At 36.6% G+C, this 18,468-nt stretch overlaps 1 pseudogene; it reads left to right on the top strand.

The window, feature by feature from the left end:
* The window catches only part of LOC109109322, a 43,658-nt pseudogene that overhangs the window by 5,248 nt on the left and 19,942 nt on the right, over positions 1-18,468 (top strand).

The raw sequence follows: 18,468 nt of genomic DNA, 5'->3' as shown, positions 1-18,468 counted from the left end.
TGTTTTCTCTTCCTCTTAGCTACTTCTAAGTAACAAGGGACTGATAAACGGTGCGTATAAACTAGTGAAGCCCAGTCCAGTGTTGGGTCTTTGCTTTTCCTTCAACCCCTCTGAAGGCATGATCCCACCCGAAGGAGTTACACTTCAGTGTGGTGGGAAACACTGAGCCTGTTATTGTCACATTCATGTAAACCCAATGAATTATCCCTTTAACTATGAACATGGCCTAATCAATATTAATAATTGAGGCCAAGACAAAGATTTGTTTGTTTGTTTATTTTCAACTAATTAATATTTATTTTCTATTAATTTATATTTATATATATTCCATTCTAAAAGTGAAAAAGTGAAAGTCGTGACATTTGCCAAGAATGGTAACCCATACTCGGAATTGGTGCTCTGCATTTAACCCATCCAAGTGCAACACACACCCAGAGCAGTGGGCAGCTATAACCAGCACCCGGGGAGCAACTGGGGGTTCAGTGCCTTGCTCAAGGGCACTTCAGCCATGGTTATTGAGGGTGAAAGAGAGTGCTGTTCATTCACTCCCTCCCACCTACAACTCCTGCCAGCACCGAGATTTGAACCTGCAACCTTCTGATTACAACTCCAATTCTCTAACCAATAGGCCACAGCTGCCCCTAAAGAGCTAGCACTCCCCGTCGGGGAATTGAACCCCGGTCTTCCGTGTGACAGGCGGATATACTGTCCACTATACTAATGAGGAGTTGCAAAGTAAAGTATTTATGCCTACTAATGTAGGCATATTCAGATGCAACCCGAGTAGAGCTTAAGCTTAGTAAGAGTTGTTTTTAGAGCAGTGAAGATATCCTTTGCCTGATGCAAAGATTGACCTATATTTTAGATCCCTTCCTTATATCAACCCCCCTCTTATGGCCATTAGCAAAAACCACCAATGTTTCTCATTCACTCTTCGTTGTTTTAATCATTAGCTTATGGCTGATTAAATGAATCCGTACAGGCTGAACCTTAATTAAATGAACGAAGCAGAGCTCTGCTGAAATCTTTCAAACAAACTAGCACAAGCCACTTCTCCCTTGATTAAGATGGATTACCATTGGAATTACCATTGTTCCTTGTAGTGCTACATTTTCAATGACCTTCATTCTTGGCGAGTATTTTTTTTTTTTGTTTGAAAGTTTTCACATCCCTTCATCTCTTACAGAGGGTGTTTAATTGGACCTACATTTCACTTCAGCATCCCGGAGCTCAACTTTGGGGAGGTGTCCTTTGGTAAATGAACGTGCACTCTCCACTTCATCAGTCAAGATCAACGTTAGCGATTAATGCTTGTTTTGCATATTAATTGTGTAACCAGTAATCTTCTCTCACTGACCCAAGAGTTTCTGCAAACGCTGACATGTCTCCTTAGCAACACTTCAGTGGTGCCCATGAGCTTTGGACTGCAGATTCCCGGAGATGGTACAGAACAGGCAAGCATTACCAGCACGGACCAGGTTGCTCAGCTGAATAGAAGTGAATGGGGGCCGGGAGACAAAACTGAAAGGAGACCGAAAGAGTTTATCTTATTACCCAGCAGAGGCACAGTTTGTGCTATGGCTGAGATTGATATGTAGGTATGTTTGGTCTTTCTGGTTCTATGCCGAGCCATCAACATATTATCTCACTGAATATCTCCAAGCGATTTGAATCAATTTCCCTATGCAAAAGCTGAAGTGACCAGTCGAAACGATCCCTATGACCTGTCCATGCCAAAAACATCAACATTCTCTCAAGAGATTGAAACTTTCATCTTTAAAACTAAGTGCAGCTTTAAACATCCATTCAGAGAAGACCTTTAATCCCTATTAAACCTCAGACAGCTTGGAGTTTTGAAAAAGGGTCTTAGTATTACATTAAGAGAAAAATGGGAGGTGGAATATACTGGAAAAAGTCATAAATGAGAATAGTAGCCCCTTCTTCTCTCTCTCTCTCTCTCTCTCTCTCTCTCTCTCTCTCTCGTTCTAGGGCTGTGATTATCTCGCCCATACTCCTTTCACTGGTTGCCAGGTACCTTGCGTACCTGTCATGTGCTGGTCTTTTCCCATCAATGGGAGCTGTCAGCACTTTGGAGGGCTAATCTGTTGGATGTGTCCGCCTGTCTTTGTGCTTCCTGTGGATGTGGCTGTCTCCTGTCAGTGTGCAAATGTGCCTCTCCCACTCTGTGACACAGGTGTGGCTCACCATGCTCTAATGAGGCCTCAGCACAAGAATACCTATTAGGGGATTGTGGTTGGTCATTTTAGTGGAATGGAATGATATTCCCAGATGCATCACACAGCTGGCTGGTAGCCTCCCAGACATGTTAGCATAAAAAATAGCACCTGGAGAGTACTTTGCCTTTCTTCTCGGTTACATTTCTTGGTGACAGTTGCCTGTGATCCCATATGTGCGGTTTCAGAGCACTTAAAGCACTGCAGGGAGAGGAATATTGCTGTCTGAACTGTTTGGAGTAACACAGATTTGTGGAGAACTATATTTAGACCAGCAGCTGTTAAATTTGTTCAGAGTTGTTATAATTGTGATTTAAACAATTATAGTTAAGTTTGTTTTATGATATGATAACAGAGATATAAAATCTTATAAAGATTATTAACTACCGTTTAAAAGTTTGGGGTCAGTAAAATTGAATTAAGATTGAAAATAAATGAATGCTTTTATTCAGCACGGATGCTTTAAATTGATCAAAAGTGACAGTAAAGATGTTTACGTTGTTACAAAAAAGTTCTTATTCATATACATGCTGTTCTTTCTATTAATCAAAGAATCCTAATAAAAGTATTTCAGTTTCCACTAAATTATTAAGCAGCACAACTTTTTTTCAAAAAAGAAAATGCAGCTTTGCCTTCAGGGAGCAGTTGTTTTAAATTGTTACATTATTTCAGAATAATAATGTTTCCACACACAAAACTTATTTCTGAGTGTCCCTGTATATGTGTTGTGCCAGATGTGGTCCTCAAGAACCCGGTTCCTCAGTTCCAGGACTGTTTCCTGGGTCATCCCTATGAGCAATAAGTTGAGCTCATCAACGATACTGACCTCCCTGCTTGCTATGGACTTCTTTCTCAGGTTATTTCTGTAAAAGTCAACATGTTTGCAGCCCTTTCCAAAGTTCTTGATCAGAAATTAGAGATACGTGTTTTGATATTCAAGCGTATGACACATTTGTTTGTTTGTTTGTTTGTTTGTTTATTTATTTATTTATTTAAAAGGGACAATGCACATTAATGAACATAAGGACAATGTCCAAATGTAAATGAGCCAGATATAGCCGTACAGACTAATTTTCATCTGGAGTCCCTGGCAGGTTGTTATTATAAGACTGTAAAAAAACAAAACATTGCATGCATACACATTAAAAACATAAACAGATTACATAAACACAGTCAACATCAAATAAACACTAATAATGTCACATAGAATATGTCAACCTGTGAGTAAATAACTGCACTACTGCAGATTATGACAACATATTTGATTGTCCAGCAACCACTGTTTTATAGTTTTTGAAAAGGTGGTGAGAGAGGTAATGTTTCTTACTTCTGTAGGTATTGTGTTCCAGGTATGCGCTGCACAGTAGGAAAAGGCTGACTGTCCAAAAGAACTTTTCCTATATGATATTTTACAATCACCTCTAGAAGTCGCTCTGGTGGATGCGTTAAGATTTTGTTTAACAAATTCATTGAGTGGAGGGGGGGCTAAACCATGGAACATTTTATACACAAGCAAGATATCAGCAAATTTGACCATATTTTCCCAGTTTAAAAAACCATTTTTCTTTAAAATATTACAATGATGAAAAGAATTTGACTTATTATCCATAATTTTCAAAGCCCGTTTATAAACTGTTTCTACTGACTGTAATGCAGTCCTTCCTGTCTGTGTCCAGCTGGTCATACAGTAGTTCATATGTGACAATATCATGGCATCGATGTACAACTTTGAGGCCTCTATAGTCAAATTACTTCTAATATGCCTGAAATTTATCAAGTTGAATTTAATTCTGTTTACAACTTTTTTAACTTGTGATTTAAATGTCAGTTGTGTGTCTAGTATTATACCTTAATATTTAAACTCCTGTACAACTGACAGTGTTCTTCCTGCTACAGTAACTTCTGGATCGGGATCTTTATTTGCCGATTTCGAAAAGAACATGGCATACAGATTTACTGGTATTAAGATGTAAACAAGAGTTTGTTAGCCAATTAGAGATATTGACCATAGTGGCTGATAATTCCTTGGGAGCTTGCCTTTTGTTTTTTGCATGTACATATATAACCGTATCATCAGCGTACATCTGACAAGTTACTGCAGAAGGACAAACTTCAGGTAAATCATTAATATACAGGCAGAACAACAGAGGACCCAAAGTTGAGCCTTGCGGTACCCCCAAGTCATTGTCAGTTACTTGGGAAGTTTTATTGCCTATGCGAACACATTGTTTTCTATCTAAAAGGTATGATTGTATCCATTTGATGACACTGGATGAAAAATTAAACTTTGATAACTTTGTTATTAAAATCTCATGATCTACTGTTTCAAAAGCTTTCTTCAAATCAAGGAAGACTGCCCCAACTACACCTCCTTGGTCAAGTTTAGACTTTATATTTTCCAAAAGAAAACAATTAGCTGTTTCAGTGGAATGATGTTTCCTAAAGCCAAATTGCATTGGATGTAATGTAAAAGATGTAGCATTTAAATGAAATGTTATCTGTTCAGAGATCCATTTTTCGGCAATTTTTGATACTGATGGAAGAATACTGATGGGTCTGTTTACTGACACCTATAAATGTAACCATATATGGAAATGTCTAATTTTCTATCATTAAATGTCTATTTTGACATCACTGTTATAACTAGTGATGATATACACTGGACTTGGAAAAACAATTATTTTAAATAAGTCTTTGTTTGGAAAAACTAAAATTCTAATAATATAATAATATTAAGAAAAAAAAAAACTTAATTTTAATTACATTAAGTACTCAAAAAAAATTATACCATTCCTGTAGCTCAGTGCTAAAGAATACACAGTAAAGAGCAAAAGGTCTTTTTTTATTACAGGAAGAGTGGAAGGCTCTTTAAGTGCAGAAGCCTTGCTGCATGGGTCTATAATTACTAATCGTCATATGATCACCTGATTTATACACTGGTGTAATTGCAGCAGTTTTCCAAGCACTTATTTTAATGTTAATGTTTACTTTACTGTTCAAAAGTTTGAGGTCAGTCAGATTTTTTTTTGACAGAAGCCTCTTATTCTCTCCAAGGCTGCATTTATTTGCTCAAAAATACAGTGAAAACAATAATATAATGAAATGTTATTACAATTCAAAATAACTGTTTTCTAATTCAACATATTTTTTAAAATGTAATTTATTCCTGTGATGGCAAAGCTGAGCAACCCATTACTCCAGTCTTCAGTGTCACATGACTCTTATAAAACAGATAGTTTGATTATGATTTTAACTAGCTGAGTCATAATTGCCATTGTAAAATACTCTTTAAATAAAATCACTGTATGTCACAGCTTATTGTTTTATCCAGAAATCATTCGATTATGCTGATTTTGTGTTAAAGAAACATTTCTTCTTATTATCAATGTTAAATGTTTGTGCTGCTTAATATTTTTGTGGAAACTATTTTTGTGGAAAATTCTTGAATGATGGATTCTTTGAAAGTTCAAAAGAAAAGCATTTATTTGATTTACTATCATTTATTTACTATGACATTTGATAAGTTTAATGAATCTTTGCTAAATAAGAGTATTAATTTCTTAAAAAAAAACTGACTGCAAACTTTTGAATGTTAGTGTTTGTTTACCAATACCTATAAATGTAACCATATATGGAAATGTCTAATTTTCTATCATTAAATGTCTATTTTGACATCACTGTTATAACTAGTGATGATATACACTGGACTTGGAAAAACAATTATTTTAAATAAGCCTTTGTTTGGAAAAACTAAAATTCTATTAATATAATATTATTATTATTAGTATTATTATTAAAAGTACTTTAAAAAAATTATACCATTCCTGTAGCTCAGTGCTAAAGAATACACAGTAAAGAGCAAAATGTATTTTTTTTATTACAGGAAGAGTGGAAGGCTCTTTAAGTGCAGAAGCCTTGCTGCATTTTCACATGAGACAGGGTACTTCTCTTCAGCTATTACATGAAATGCTGCATTAAACAGCCTCCCTCTGTCTGTATTAGTGGTGTCATCAATCATCAGCCACAGTTTACATAAAAATTATTAAAATGGATCATTTCATGCATACACAGCTTTTTCTCTTTATCAGAGTTTATGTTCACTGTTAATAGATCTGGTAACATAGCATTTTCCTACGCAGTGTTCGGTTTATGATTTTTTTTTTTATATCTCTATCAGTGGAACATCACAAATGGATTTCATTACATTTCTAATGAAAGAATGTAAGTGTTATTTTTTTAGTAAAAAATGTCAGTTAAGTATTTCTTTTTTCTATAGGAGCTCCTGCTCTCCTGTGATGGCCAGGGACCTTCTGTTTCTGTCATGGCTGCCAAGCTGAACTTTGGCTGGATTCCCGTGCTGACTGATGTCACGAGGACTTTGCAGCTGCCAAACGGCTCCCCAATCCCAGCCAGATTCCTTGCTCAAATGTAGGGTTCTATTGGGACAGACAGGACGAATAGCCCCAGTACTGTTTCTCTAGGGCCTAGTTCCCTCACCTGATGACCATTCTGCTTTTTTCTTACTCTGTATAATACTTACCAGTATTATGATCTTTTCTCCATGTGTTGTGCATGATTTTAGATGAGATTAGATCAGAGTTGTACCACAATATGCCTTTTATAGATCCTAATTTCTCTTAATTTCCATTTTTTGTTTTGGTTGCTCTTTATATTAAATAAGCTTCTTTGATTCTCAGGACTTATAAATTTAGCATTAGGCTTTGTTTAATTAATCCCTGGAAGGATTGCATGCAACTACACACATACACAAAGAGACTTGGAAACATACAGAAAAACCCATTCAGATATTCAGGGCATCCTAGATTATGGGCCGACACTCATTGGTAAACTGATCCTGTCTTCTCCACTAAGGCTGAGGACTTTCATAAGCCCAGAGTTTTTACCAAACATTTTCCAGCTTTAGTCGATCCTGAATTTCATTACAGGCACTCGATAGCATGGCTGAGTGCCAGGCAGATGCTGACAAGAGTGCCATGTGAATTGAGAATACTCGAAACGCAGTCTTTTGCTGTTATGCGTCCATCTGTTCATGTAGTTTGTGATAAATTAGTATTGTGAGTTTTTCGGAAAGATATGTCTCTCCTGAGACTGGCTTTTGGTTCCATTGTAAAGTTCTACAGCACGATGAAGTTTAAAGCAATCAATGGTTTTAAACCGTCTAATGCAGGTCTGATCTTATTATTGAAATTTCAGCTGGCTTGTTCTTCACTTGATTCCTTTCTCAAGGGAAATCGCCCCAACCTCGATCTAGCTCCCTATCGACCGGCTCGTCTATCTCTCTTCCCCTCGTCTATCTCTCTCCCACTTGCTTTGCCACTTCTCTTTCAAATGAAGACTTACGGAGTGATCTATGTCTCCCAGCTGACCTCCTTTAGTCCGGCGCAGTTCAAATGATAGGGCCCTCTCTCTTCCCTCTACCTGCTCAAAGACCTTTCTTCCTGGCTGAATACTGAATTTGCAGTTTCTCTCTTCCAAGGGCAGCCTACTGCTGGTCATGACTGTGTTACCATTGGCTTGTCCTGGGACTAATCAGCAGAGACCAAACAAATTTAAACAAATACTATGACACAAGGTACACTATATTGATATATGTGCTTTTTAAAACCAATTATTTTAAATCCTGGTCCTGGGACCTACCGCTCTGCATATTTTATATGTCTCACATATCTGAATTCATGTAGCTCTCACCTAATGAGCTGATGACATACAAAATTTGCAAAGCGTTGTGTCCTGAGACTTTCAAAAGCAAAAAAAAAAAAAACATTAAAAAACATGAAATAACACGTCGAATTTTAGTGTAATTCATAGTTAATCAACAATATTTTATGGATATTGTTGTGCTTATTTAGGAAATCACAGTATGTATATTCACCTTATTTCACAACAGTGGAGGTAAGCTGTTTGTGTGAATGGCTGGGACTGGGATTTATTATCCGTTATAGGTAAATAACTAGAATAATAACAAAATGCAGTAAACAGAAAAAACTATTTGCACTATAAACAAATAGTTAGTGTATCTATGACTATAATAAATTTAATAATATGAAAACAAATACCTGTTTGCAGTATCAAGCAGCATAACAGACTGTTTTTGTATAGTTAAAATATCTGGAAGCAGAAGACACCCGTAGCCTTGCACATTCAAGTAACAAATTGCCGTACCTGCTCTTATGTTAAAAAAAGGTGGATACATTAAAATATATTTCAAAGGGCTCCTCATATAAAGTGCTACCAAAATCCTTTACTACCTCTGATAGTCAGTATATTTCTCCAGAATTATTCATGTGGCTCCGCAATGGCTCACAGTTCAGTGAATATGAGATATGAGAAAGGTTCCTCCTGATCAGTCTCTAACACACCGTCTGCCTCACAAATATACTTTGCCACACACAAATATATAGGTCCTGCTTGCCTCATAATCCATATCAGTTTGAGGAGTTGGATATGAAAAAGTTAGCTGCCAATTTATCTTTGTGAGATGTTCACACGGTTTTCTGGAATACTTGATTCTGATTGGACAGTTGTTACATTCTGTGATCAAATATATTTATATATATATATATCATGAAATGACTGCTAAATTGACTAATACTGACTATATTAATGTATTAGATTGTGCACACTGAAACAGGAAATACTCTACCTTCAATTTCCTCTCTACAGTCTTCTCACTTCTTTTTCCCTATGAGGACTGTAAGAGGAGGGAGTAATGGGAATTATGATAAATGTGCCAAAAGCTATACTCAGCCATCATTATGAGCCACACTCTTAAGATAAATAAAACTCTATTAATCAGAATCCCTTAACACACCAACACCCGTTCTCTTTGCTCAGTCAGAAAATCCCAATTAAAAGTTAATGTGCAGGACATCAATCATTTGGCCGCATTATGAAAATTGATTTGAATCCTCCGTCAACAGTTATGAAAAGCAGTAGTATGAATTAAGCAGCTGGTGAGGTGCACTTTTGCATGCAAATACGACCTTGCATTTTTTTCTCATTTGTGTTTTTCTTGTAATGAGAAAATGAAAGGATATAATGAAAGTAGGGAGAAAAAGTAGGACAGAGAGGAGGCATTTCATATCTGGGTGTTGAAAGAGGAAAAAACTGCTTATATGCATATCCTCCATGTCAATACCCCAGCAAAGAGCAGATGTCACTCTTGGGTCAGTTGAAGCACAACCAGTGTCCATCCATTAGCCATTCAGTACTCATTATAAAACTGATACATGATCACAATTCCTTTATACTATTGCCTGTTCTTTTTCTCTCTTCAGATAAAGAGAATCCTACTGGCATGACATATATAAATAGAAACACATATGTGCCCTTTATTGCTACATGGATGCTTATTTAAAACTCTGTTCAATTACAAGACTGAGATAAGATTTTGCTGAGCGTTTGGCTTTTGACTGGCATTTGCATGTGTTGAAGCCAACCAGGAGGGAATGATCATTAATATTTCTCATTCCCCACTAGAAAACTCATCCACTGTGGGATCATTTTCCCTGGACATTACATAAGACACAGAAGAATCAGTCCACACACATAAGGGAGTTTACCATTGTTTTGTGCTTCTGATTTTTTTTTTCATGTGCCCTGTGCTGGAGTATATATTGTAAGTAATGGATGCTTTAGTGTATCACTGCTGTATATTAATTAAAAATTATTCCTATCTAGGTGAACATTTCAGTTGTCATTTTTGCTGTTTTCTAAATTATTAAACAAAGTTTTATTCAGCGAGGACACGTTGATCAATAATGATAGTCACATTGATCAAAAGTGACAGTAAATACTTCCACATTGTTAAAAATAAGATATTTAAGATAAGATATAAGAATATTAGCATTTTAGAATGATTTATGAAGTATCATGTGACACTGAAGACTGGAGTAACGATTACTAAAAATTCAGCTTTACCATCACAGGAATAAATTGTTTTTATTGTAAAATAAATGTATAAAAACAGATATTTTGTTTTTATTGTATTTTTGATTAAACAAATTCAGCCTTGCTTAACATTAAAAAGTGGGGCTGCGTGTTCTCCAACTAGTCACAATTGTAACCACTTTTATGTATAGATGCCATGTGAGCAAGATTTAAATGAGCAATGTCTTTAAAACTTTATATATACAAATTTATTCGAATGTTTCAATGTTATCCTTTTGCTGTTTTATGTTTAAAACTTCACTATGGAATGATTTTCTGCTGTACCATGTGTATGTATTATGATAGGTGAAGAACAGGTCTCATTGACGTGTGGATCCCACTGAAGGGGAAATTCCTCCAGAGCAGAGTTTGAAATTGAAGTTGATAGCCCACCTGAATGCCCTTCCAAGATGAGCTGTTACTGGAAATCCAGGACGGTTAGACCTTTAACATTCCCGTGTCAGCCAAAGGAAAGGGCACCACCATAGTCACTTGGTTAGTTGGAATTTGGGATCTCGGTTCCCTTAACATTCCCAATCTTATTGGTATGTCTTTGGGTTTAACAATAACGTGTCCGCTGTTCACAAAACTTCATGGTTGTTTTGGTCTTACTGTCCAAATATTATAGACCACAGAGGGGTTTCCACAGTTTCCTAATAGAGATCCTTTGTCACCTAACAAGCCTAGGAACAAGAAAAGCAAGAATGTACAAACTTCAGTTCAAGAAGGCTCGGTTTTCAGCGTATCCCTTGCACGTTTATCACTTCCTCCTGGCCATTCAGCTGATATGCTGCTTGAGGGCTCCTCTGATGTTCCCAAGGTATCTATATCAGAACTTTTTCTTATATGCATCAACTATTAATCATCTCTAACTGATAACTGGACTACACTCTTCGAAACAATTTGAAATATATTAGCCAACAGTGGTTCTGACATAATCGGCTGAAGTTTGAATACTACAGTGATGAAGGTCCTGAAAGCCACACTTAATCCTCTTTTAGTGGAGATGCACGTAACTGTGTATTGACATCTTCTCTAGAGCATTACAGAGATGCATGCCTCCTTGAGTCCTTATTGATTTAATGGTAAATTAGAGTTGAGAGAAGTTGAGATGTGAATATAGACCTGCCCTTCTGCCCTTCTGGTATGCTAAGCTGTTGTCGGGCGTCTGTATATGTGAGAGTGTATCATGACTGCAGACGTCACATGCCAATTTGTCTCCCCAGCATTATACATCTCCTCCCAACAAATCAACTTCTATGTGGAAAATGTTCGCAAAAACCTCTCTTTAACATCAAGCGTTATCATAGTTTATTTTCTAGTTTATTTAGTTTCTTAGGGGTGCCAAAATTAATCTGGTGTCAGAAATGCTTAATCCTCTGAAATTTAAACTTTTGTATTAAATTAATTTGTGACTATTTCTTTGTTTTATTTCATATATTATATTATTAACTTTATATATTAAAGGGATAGTTCACCCCAGAATGAAAATGTCATAATTTATTCACCCTCTTGTCTTTCCAAACCTGTATTCCTTTTTTTTTCCTTCTGTGAAAAAGTTTTTTTTTTCTTTCTTTTTTCTGGACACCAAAACCATTTCAAACATTCTTCAAAATATCTTCTTTTATTTTCTGCAGAAGAAAGTCATGTAGGTTTGGAATGACATGAGAGTTAATAAATATGACAAAATTTTCATTTTTGGGTGAATTATCCCTTTAATTACTCCTTTTGTTATTAATGTATTGTGTGTATGTTAAATGTCAAGTCCATTATCTGTGCCGCAGCTCAGTGGCTGTACATGTACCCTTTATCAAATGTCCTTCCACTTTTTATGGTGTTCGAGATGCTTTCCGTACTGCTGAAAAAATAGTTTGCAGTGTGTGGTTTGATTGAGGCAGTTAACTGCTCCCTTGTACAGGAATTAAGCCTAATTTATGAATGAGAGATATCTATCATCTGTTCATCCAGTAAATCAATTTTGATTTATTTGTAAGTCACTGGACTGCATAAAGACAAGATTGAGGAATAGGCAAATGTCATGGTCTATTGAAATTGAAAATAGATTGCTGCCCCTAATATTGACAGTAAAGACCATGCAGTTGTTATGCCGACTCATTCAAATGAGCCATCCAGATTTGCTTCTCATTGGCAAAATGATTGTAAGTGAGCTGAGATGGCAAATTAATTTTAACCCCAGCCCACAGCTCAGCACTGGCATCTCAGGTCCTCTTCTGTTTTTTAAAAAAAGCTGTAGAATAAGCACAGTGAGCTCAGGGGGAACCATCATTATTATGAAAATTATTTTCTGTCTGCCTTATTTCACTTTTATTATCTCTCTTTCAACACACACACACCTTTTCACACACAACACCTTCCCTCTTGTCATATTCCTGTTCTCTCCTATTTTTGCTGCAGCCATACATATTTTCGAACACTTCTTATGTCTTCTGACAGATACTTTCAGGCTCCTCGCAAGTCTGCATCTTAGAACTAAAAATGCAAATTTATTTCAGTGGTATCCTTTTTATCTGATTCTGTCCCATTCGTCTGTGTTTTGACAGTCCGTGCTGCTAGATTTACTGAATGCTCCCTTAGTAGAGCTTGGAGGAATAAAGCAGTTAAAGAGAGCGAGTAGGGAATGGAGAGAGAGATGAGAGGAAAGTGAAGGAAGAGGGAAACCAAGAGAGTAGGGGAGAATGAAATTCATCCTTTTAAGTATTGACAGTAATATTCACAAATGACATATTTGTGCTTGAAAATGATATTGTGTCTAATAGCATTAATATTAGCTGGTCTCATTATTACTTCCTCAGCACATGCTACTGTAGTTTCAGAAATTCTCAGTCTGAACATATTTTCTACATATTTTTAGTCCCTATGTATGATTATACAGTACTTTGTATGGTAGATTGTATAGTATGGTAGACAGTATATTTTGTGTACACACACACACACACACACACACACACACACACACACACACACACACACACACACACACACAAACACACGGACACACAAACACACTAATCCTGTACTATATTTTGCTTTATTGGTTTAGTTTTATATGTTGTTTTTTCAATATATTTATGAAGTTTATCTTACTCACAGGCTCCAGATTTGTCTCTGGTTCCATTGTAGTGCTGAGGGGTGAGGTCCACTTCCCTAATCTCAAGTTCTCAAGCACCACATTGGACTTTGGCTGCATTCTCAACAACACAAAATCTCGCCGGAAGCTCACCATGACCAACTGCAGTCCACTCTGCGCTTCCTAGCATTGGGCCTTCTTGTTAGAACGACAGCAATGGCATGTTTGGTAGGATAATACAGTGATTTCAGGTTCAAATTATAAATCTAACCTTAAAGGGATAGTTCATCCAGAAATGAAAATATGTCATATTATACACACCTTACTGACTTACTTTCTTCTTTGTAACAAAAAGAAGATATTTTGAAGAATGTTGCAACTGTTTGTCCATACTGTTGTCCATACAATTATTAGACCCCAATGACTTTGATTGTATGGGCATAAAATCACTGGGACATTTTTCAAAATTTTATCTGAATACAAAGTGTATCTAGTTTGTAGCTCTTTAAGCATAAGCTAAAATGGTTAGGATCACAGGGGCACCTCTACACAGAGTAAACTTAGCTGTGCTGTGATTTAATTCCATGCTAGTGTATTTTTAATGTAGCCTGTCACAGGAAAGGGGATAGACCGTATGGATTTAAGTTGATATTTAGCAGTTTAAAGGCTGCATAAATGACTTCTTGCAAGAAATGTTCAAGGAGTATTGATTTTCTATTGACAAACAACAACAACAAAAAATAAAGTAAATAAATTGGGGGGAATTAAATGACTCCCAAAAAAGCCCCAAAAAGATTAAGCAGTCAATGCTTTAATTTAGCATTCAGCTGTTAAAGACGGACAGATGTCCAGTCAAGCCTTCCAAGCCCTGTGAGGAAATGCAGTAACTTACTATAACTGAATAAATGGGTAATGATGTATGGCAGCTCACACTTTGCTGATGGAAGTGAGTAGTGGAAAAGCATGTGATTAAATAATGGGTCATCAGCATTTACAGTCTCTGTGGTGTTCAAATGCAGCACCTTACAATAACAGTCAACATTTGATCTCTGTGTTCTCAAATAGAACATTCAGTGCCGTGTAGTGGAGCAATTATAGAAAAAAAGTTTTTAAGTTTTTAGATTACAACCAATGTTTAATTTAAATTAAAATGTAAATATTTAAATATCAAATGTTAAAATTTTTACTAATTTAATTAATATATTTTAACTTCATTTCAATAGTCATATTTTTTTCTTTTGATGAAGATATAATTTAAATTTAGTTAATATTTCATGTCATATTAAATAATTTTGGTCCATTTTACTCTGACTAAAATGGCATCTAAGTCAGTGAAAATAACATTTTATTTTAAGTGCAAAATGAAACCAGTTATTCAAACATTTTAAATATTAATTTAAGCATGTATCAACATTTAACACAAAGATGTTAAAACCTTTTTTCTGTAAAAATCATATCTCTTTTGCAGGGGTCGCCAAACTTGGTCTTGGAGGGCCGTTGTCCTGCAGAGTTTTGCTCTAACCCTAATCAAACACACCTGAACCAGCTAATCAAGGTCTTAGGTATACTTGAAATGTTGAGGCAGGTGTGTTGAGGCAAGTTGGAGCTAAGCTCTGCAGGACACTGTCTCTCCAGGACTGAGTTTAGTGACCCCTGGCAAAGAGTATTCAGAACGAGGCTTACACATTCTGGCTAGTCAACCCAATGTCATGAGAAAATGTATTTAACAAGGTGACGATTTCATATGTACAATGTACAATGTGACTCGTATGGTAATGTTCCCTGTTACCATGAAGACCTACCCCTAAACCGAACTGTAAATATGTGGTTAATCTTAAATATATAGGGTGCACATGTGTGAATTCAGTTTACTGGTGTTCATTTTGTTCATATTCAGCTCACACTGTTTACGTGGGACAATCCTTGACATTGCTCATTCTGATTGCATTATTTGAAATAATCAAATAATGCAATCAGAAACAACAAGGTCAAGACATTGTTAGTGTTAATATAATATCTTGCAGTTTAAATTTATCCCACTGTATTTTTTTATATATATATATTTGACAGTATGTTTTAATTAAAACCATTTCCTTGTTGCAATCATGTGTGTTTTTGTCTTGTCACACATGCCGATATGTGACCCTGGACCACAAAAGAAAGATTTATACATCATCTGAAAGTTTAATAAATAAGCTTTCCGTTGATATATGGTTTGTTAGGATAGGACAATATTTGGCTGAGATACAAAGAATCTGGAATCTGAGGGTGCAAAAAAATCTAAATACTGAGAAAATTGCCTTTAAAATTGTCCAAATTGAGTTCTTAGCAATGCATATTACTAAGTTTTGATATAATTACAGTAGGAAATTTAAAAAATATCTTCATGGAACATGAGCTTTAATTAATATCCTAATGATTTTTGGCATAAAAGAAAATCAATAATTTTGACCCATACAATGTATTTTTGGCTATTGCTACAAATATACCCCGGCGACTTAAGACTGGTTTTGTGGTCCAGGGTCACATATATCTAACACCCTCTCAGCTTTACACGCATGCTTATGGTTTCCTGTTTAAGAAAAAAAAATTGCTTGCACAAAGCTTTATTTTAAATCTCAGCTGTCGATAACTTTGGGTTGAGTTTTTATAGTTTAAATCGTTGTTTAGTGGCTGCCATGTCCTGTGTCGGATTAATCGATATAGCCTCCATGGGGCTACAGTGCAAGCAAGTGAAGATTAATCACTTTCTGCACTGCTATTCGCTTCCCACCTTCTGCATGATCCAATAAGACTATGACCTTTTCTATCAATATCACAGGGGCTTCAGCATGCATTGTCCAGCCTGCTAATTAAAAGCCTATCAGTAATTAAAACCAAGAGCGACGCTGGTATTATTGCACCACTTCGCTGATCCATTTGGGCTCCCGACACATAGCGGATTTCTTGTTAATGGACAGTTTTTTTTCATGGTGTCTGTGGCTGATATGAGACTGATTACTTTTTCCTTCTTTTCTGTTAGGTTTTTTGATGAGACGAGTCAAGGGACTGACAGAGATGCTGGGGGGAAATAGAAGGAGAGCAGGGAGGCGCAGTGGGAGCTCTTAGAGCAGAGAGAAGCTGACGGCAAGACGGACCCAAACAAGTCTGAGAAGAGCTTCTGTGTGAGACTAGAGGCTGACAACTCCCTGATGCCTCTCTGATAATAAGCAAGAATTATGAGGACACATTTAAAGTGGGATGTTTACTCGAATCTCTTCATGTTAGCAGACCTTTGAGTATTTCTTCACCTCCTCACTGGTTCTCCAAGTTGATAATGAGAGTATGAAGCGTAGCTACCTACAGAATCATTAGATTACTCGAGCACCCATCACATATGCGCTCATATCGAGGAGGGCAGGTAAATGTGTGGCGTTATCTGTACGTTTGTTGAGCATAATGATCGTTTCTGGCAGCACATAAACTAGCACCAGACTTCCCTTTACTGCATTAGTATCTAAAAACTCTCTACACTGTCATGTGTTCTGTGCTCTCAGCCTGGTTCAGAGAGATGTTGGTTGGAGCTACTTGTTCACACACACATATTAAAACAAACATCATTCAGATGGATTTTAGAGGAATACTATTTTTTTCTAGATATGGCTGGTGTTTTCAATTTCCAAGGGTCTTGTGGAGCTTATTCATTAACCGTACGAATCACCTCCTGGCTTATGGAGGGGGGAGAAAGAAAGAAAGATAGATCTTTTGATTAACACTGCCCCCTGCTGACTTCTTTTATAATAGCACCCATTGTTACAACCTGCCCAGTTTCAATACAACTTTCCATCTGAATAGTTTTTACAAGATTTTTGATTTGCTTTTTTTTTTTGCCGGAAGACTGATTCCATCAAAGGTCATTCTGAGTGAGTGTGGCTCTTATTATATTCCTTTCCCTTTCTTTAAAGCCTGAGACTTCCCATGTGAACATTTCTTCTGATAAATTGCATCCATTCAATTATTTAATGCGTTCTGTAATTAATGGCCATTTTGACAGACCCAATTTGGTTTCCGTCTGACCCTTTAGGTAGAATGAAAATGTGAAGTAAGAGATGGAGATCTGATGATTGTTGAAAACCCCTCATAATGTGTCAGTGTTTATGTTTTTGCAGGGAGGCTGACATAATCATACCTCATTTGGAAGAGGATGAATTGCATCATGTTCTACTCTAGCAGACAGGAGCAGAATAGAAAAATAGGAAATACTCAACACAAAGGCCATTGAGCACAGAGCTGGGAAGCAAACCCATCAGTCTCACACCCAATGGGCATCCGAGTGTGGGTGTGAAAGAGGTTGGTATAACCTTGCATCTGTCCCTTCATAATGACATAGGCTGCTTCTGAAAGCTTAGGCATGACTTTGCAGGCAGTGTTTGTGCACAAATGCATCTCCCAAAACTGATTTAGGACAGACTTCTAAAGTAGCATAACAGTTTAATGATCTACAACAAAATGGAGAAGCTTAAGTGATATCTAATTGAATAATTAATTACTACAAAACTCATTTCTAATTAGGTCAAAAAGTAGGTAAAAAACAAACATTTACAGTACACACAAACTGACCACTAACTGCAATTTTCAGACACCATTTTTATTTTTTAACTCAACTGTCACAGAATCAAATGCACAGGATAGTGGGATATCTACGCTGCCTTCAGAAACTGGTCAAATGAAGGTAGCTCAGTAGACAGGATGTGGCACAGTGATTGGATTCAGACATGTCTTGTTGCCTTCTTACATCCAAATGATGCCTGAGGAGGTGGAATTTTTCAGCTTTTTGGATGCAGTAATATTCTGTAAACGTTTTAATACAGTTTGAATTGCCTCTTTTTCATGCAATACGATTATACTCATCTATTTAGTGGGTGTTTGATATCTCATCACTGTACAGGGAACTACATCCTGGTGACACCAAGCTGGTGACCTTCTCATTTCTTGACCACGCTGACTTCAGCACACATGTGTTGGCATTGTGTGAGGTGGAAGGAGGGCCCACCTTTGAGATCAAACTCAAGAGTCAGGCTTCCTTTGTTTCGTATATGCTGGACTCAAATGACATTGACTTTGGTTTACAGGTAACTACACACTTTCATCATAAAAGCAAGTGATGAAACATGTAGCCAAGTATGGTGTCACATATATATGCTGGATTTAACCTAT

Source organism: Cyprinus carpio, chromosome A18 (genome assembly GCF_018340385.1).
Source record: "Cyprinus carpio isolate SPL01 chromosome A18, ASM1834038v1, whole genome shotgun sequence".
Taxonomy (NCBI): Eukaryota; Metazoa; Chordata; class Actinopteri; order Cypriniformes; family Cyprinidae; genus Cyprinus; species Cyprinus carpio.
The sequence above is the reverse complement of the archived record's forward strand: the minus strand, read 5'-3'. Positions and strand labels throughout refer to the sequence as shown.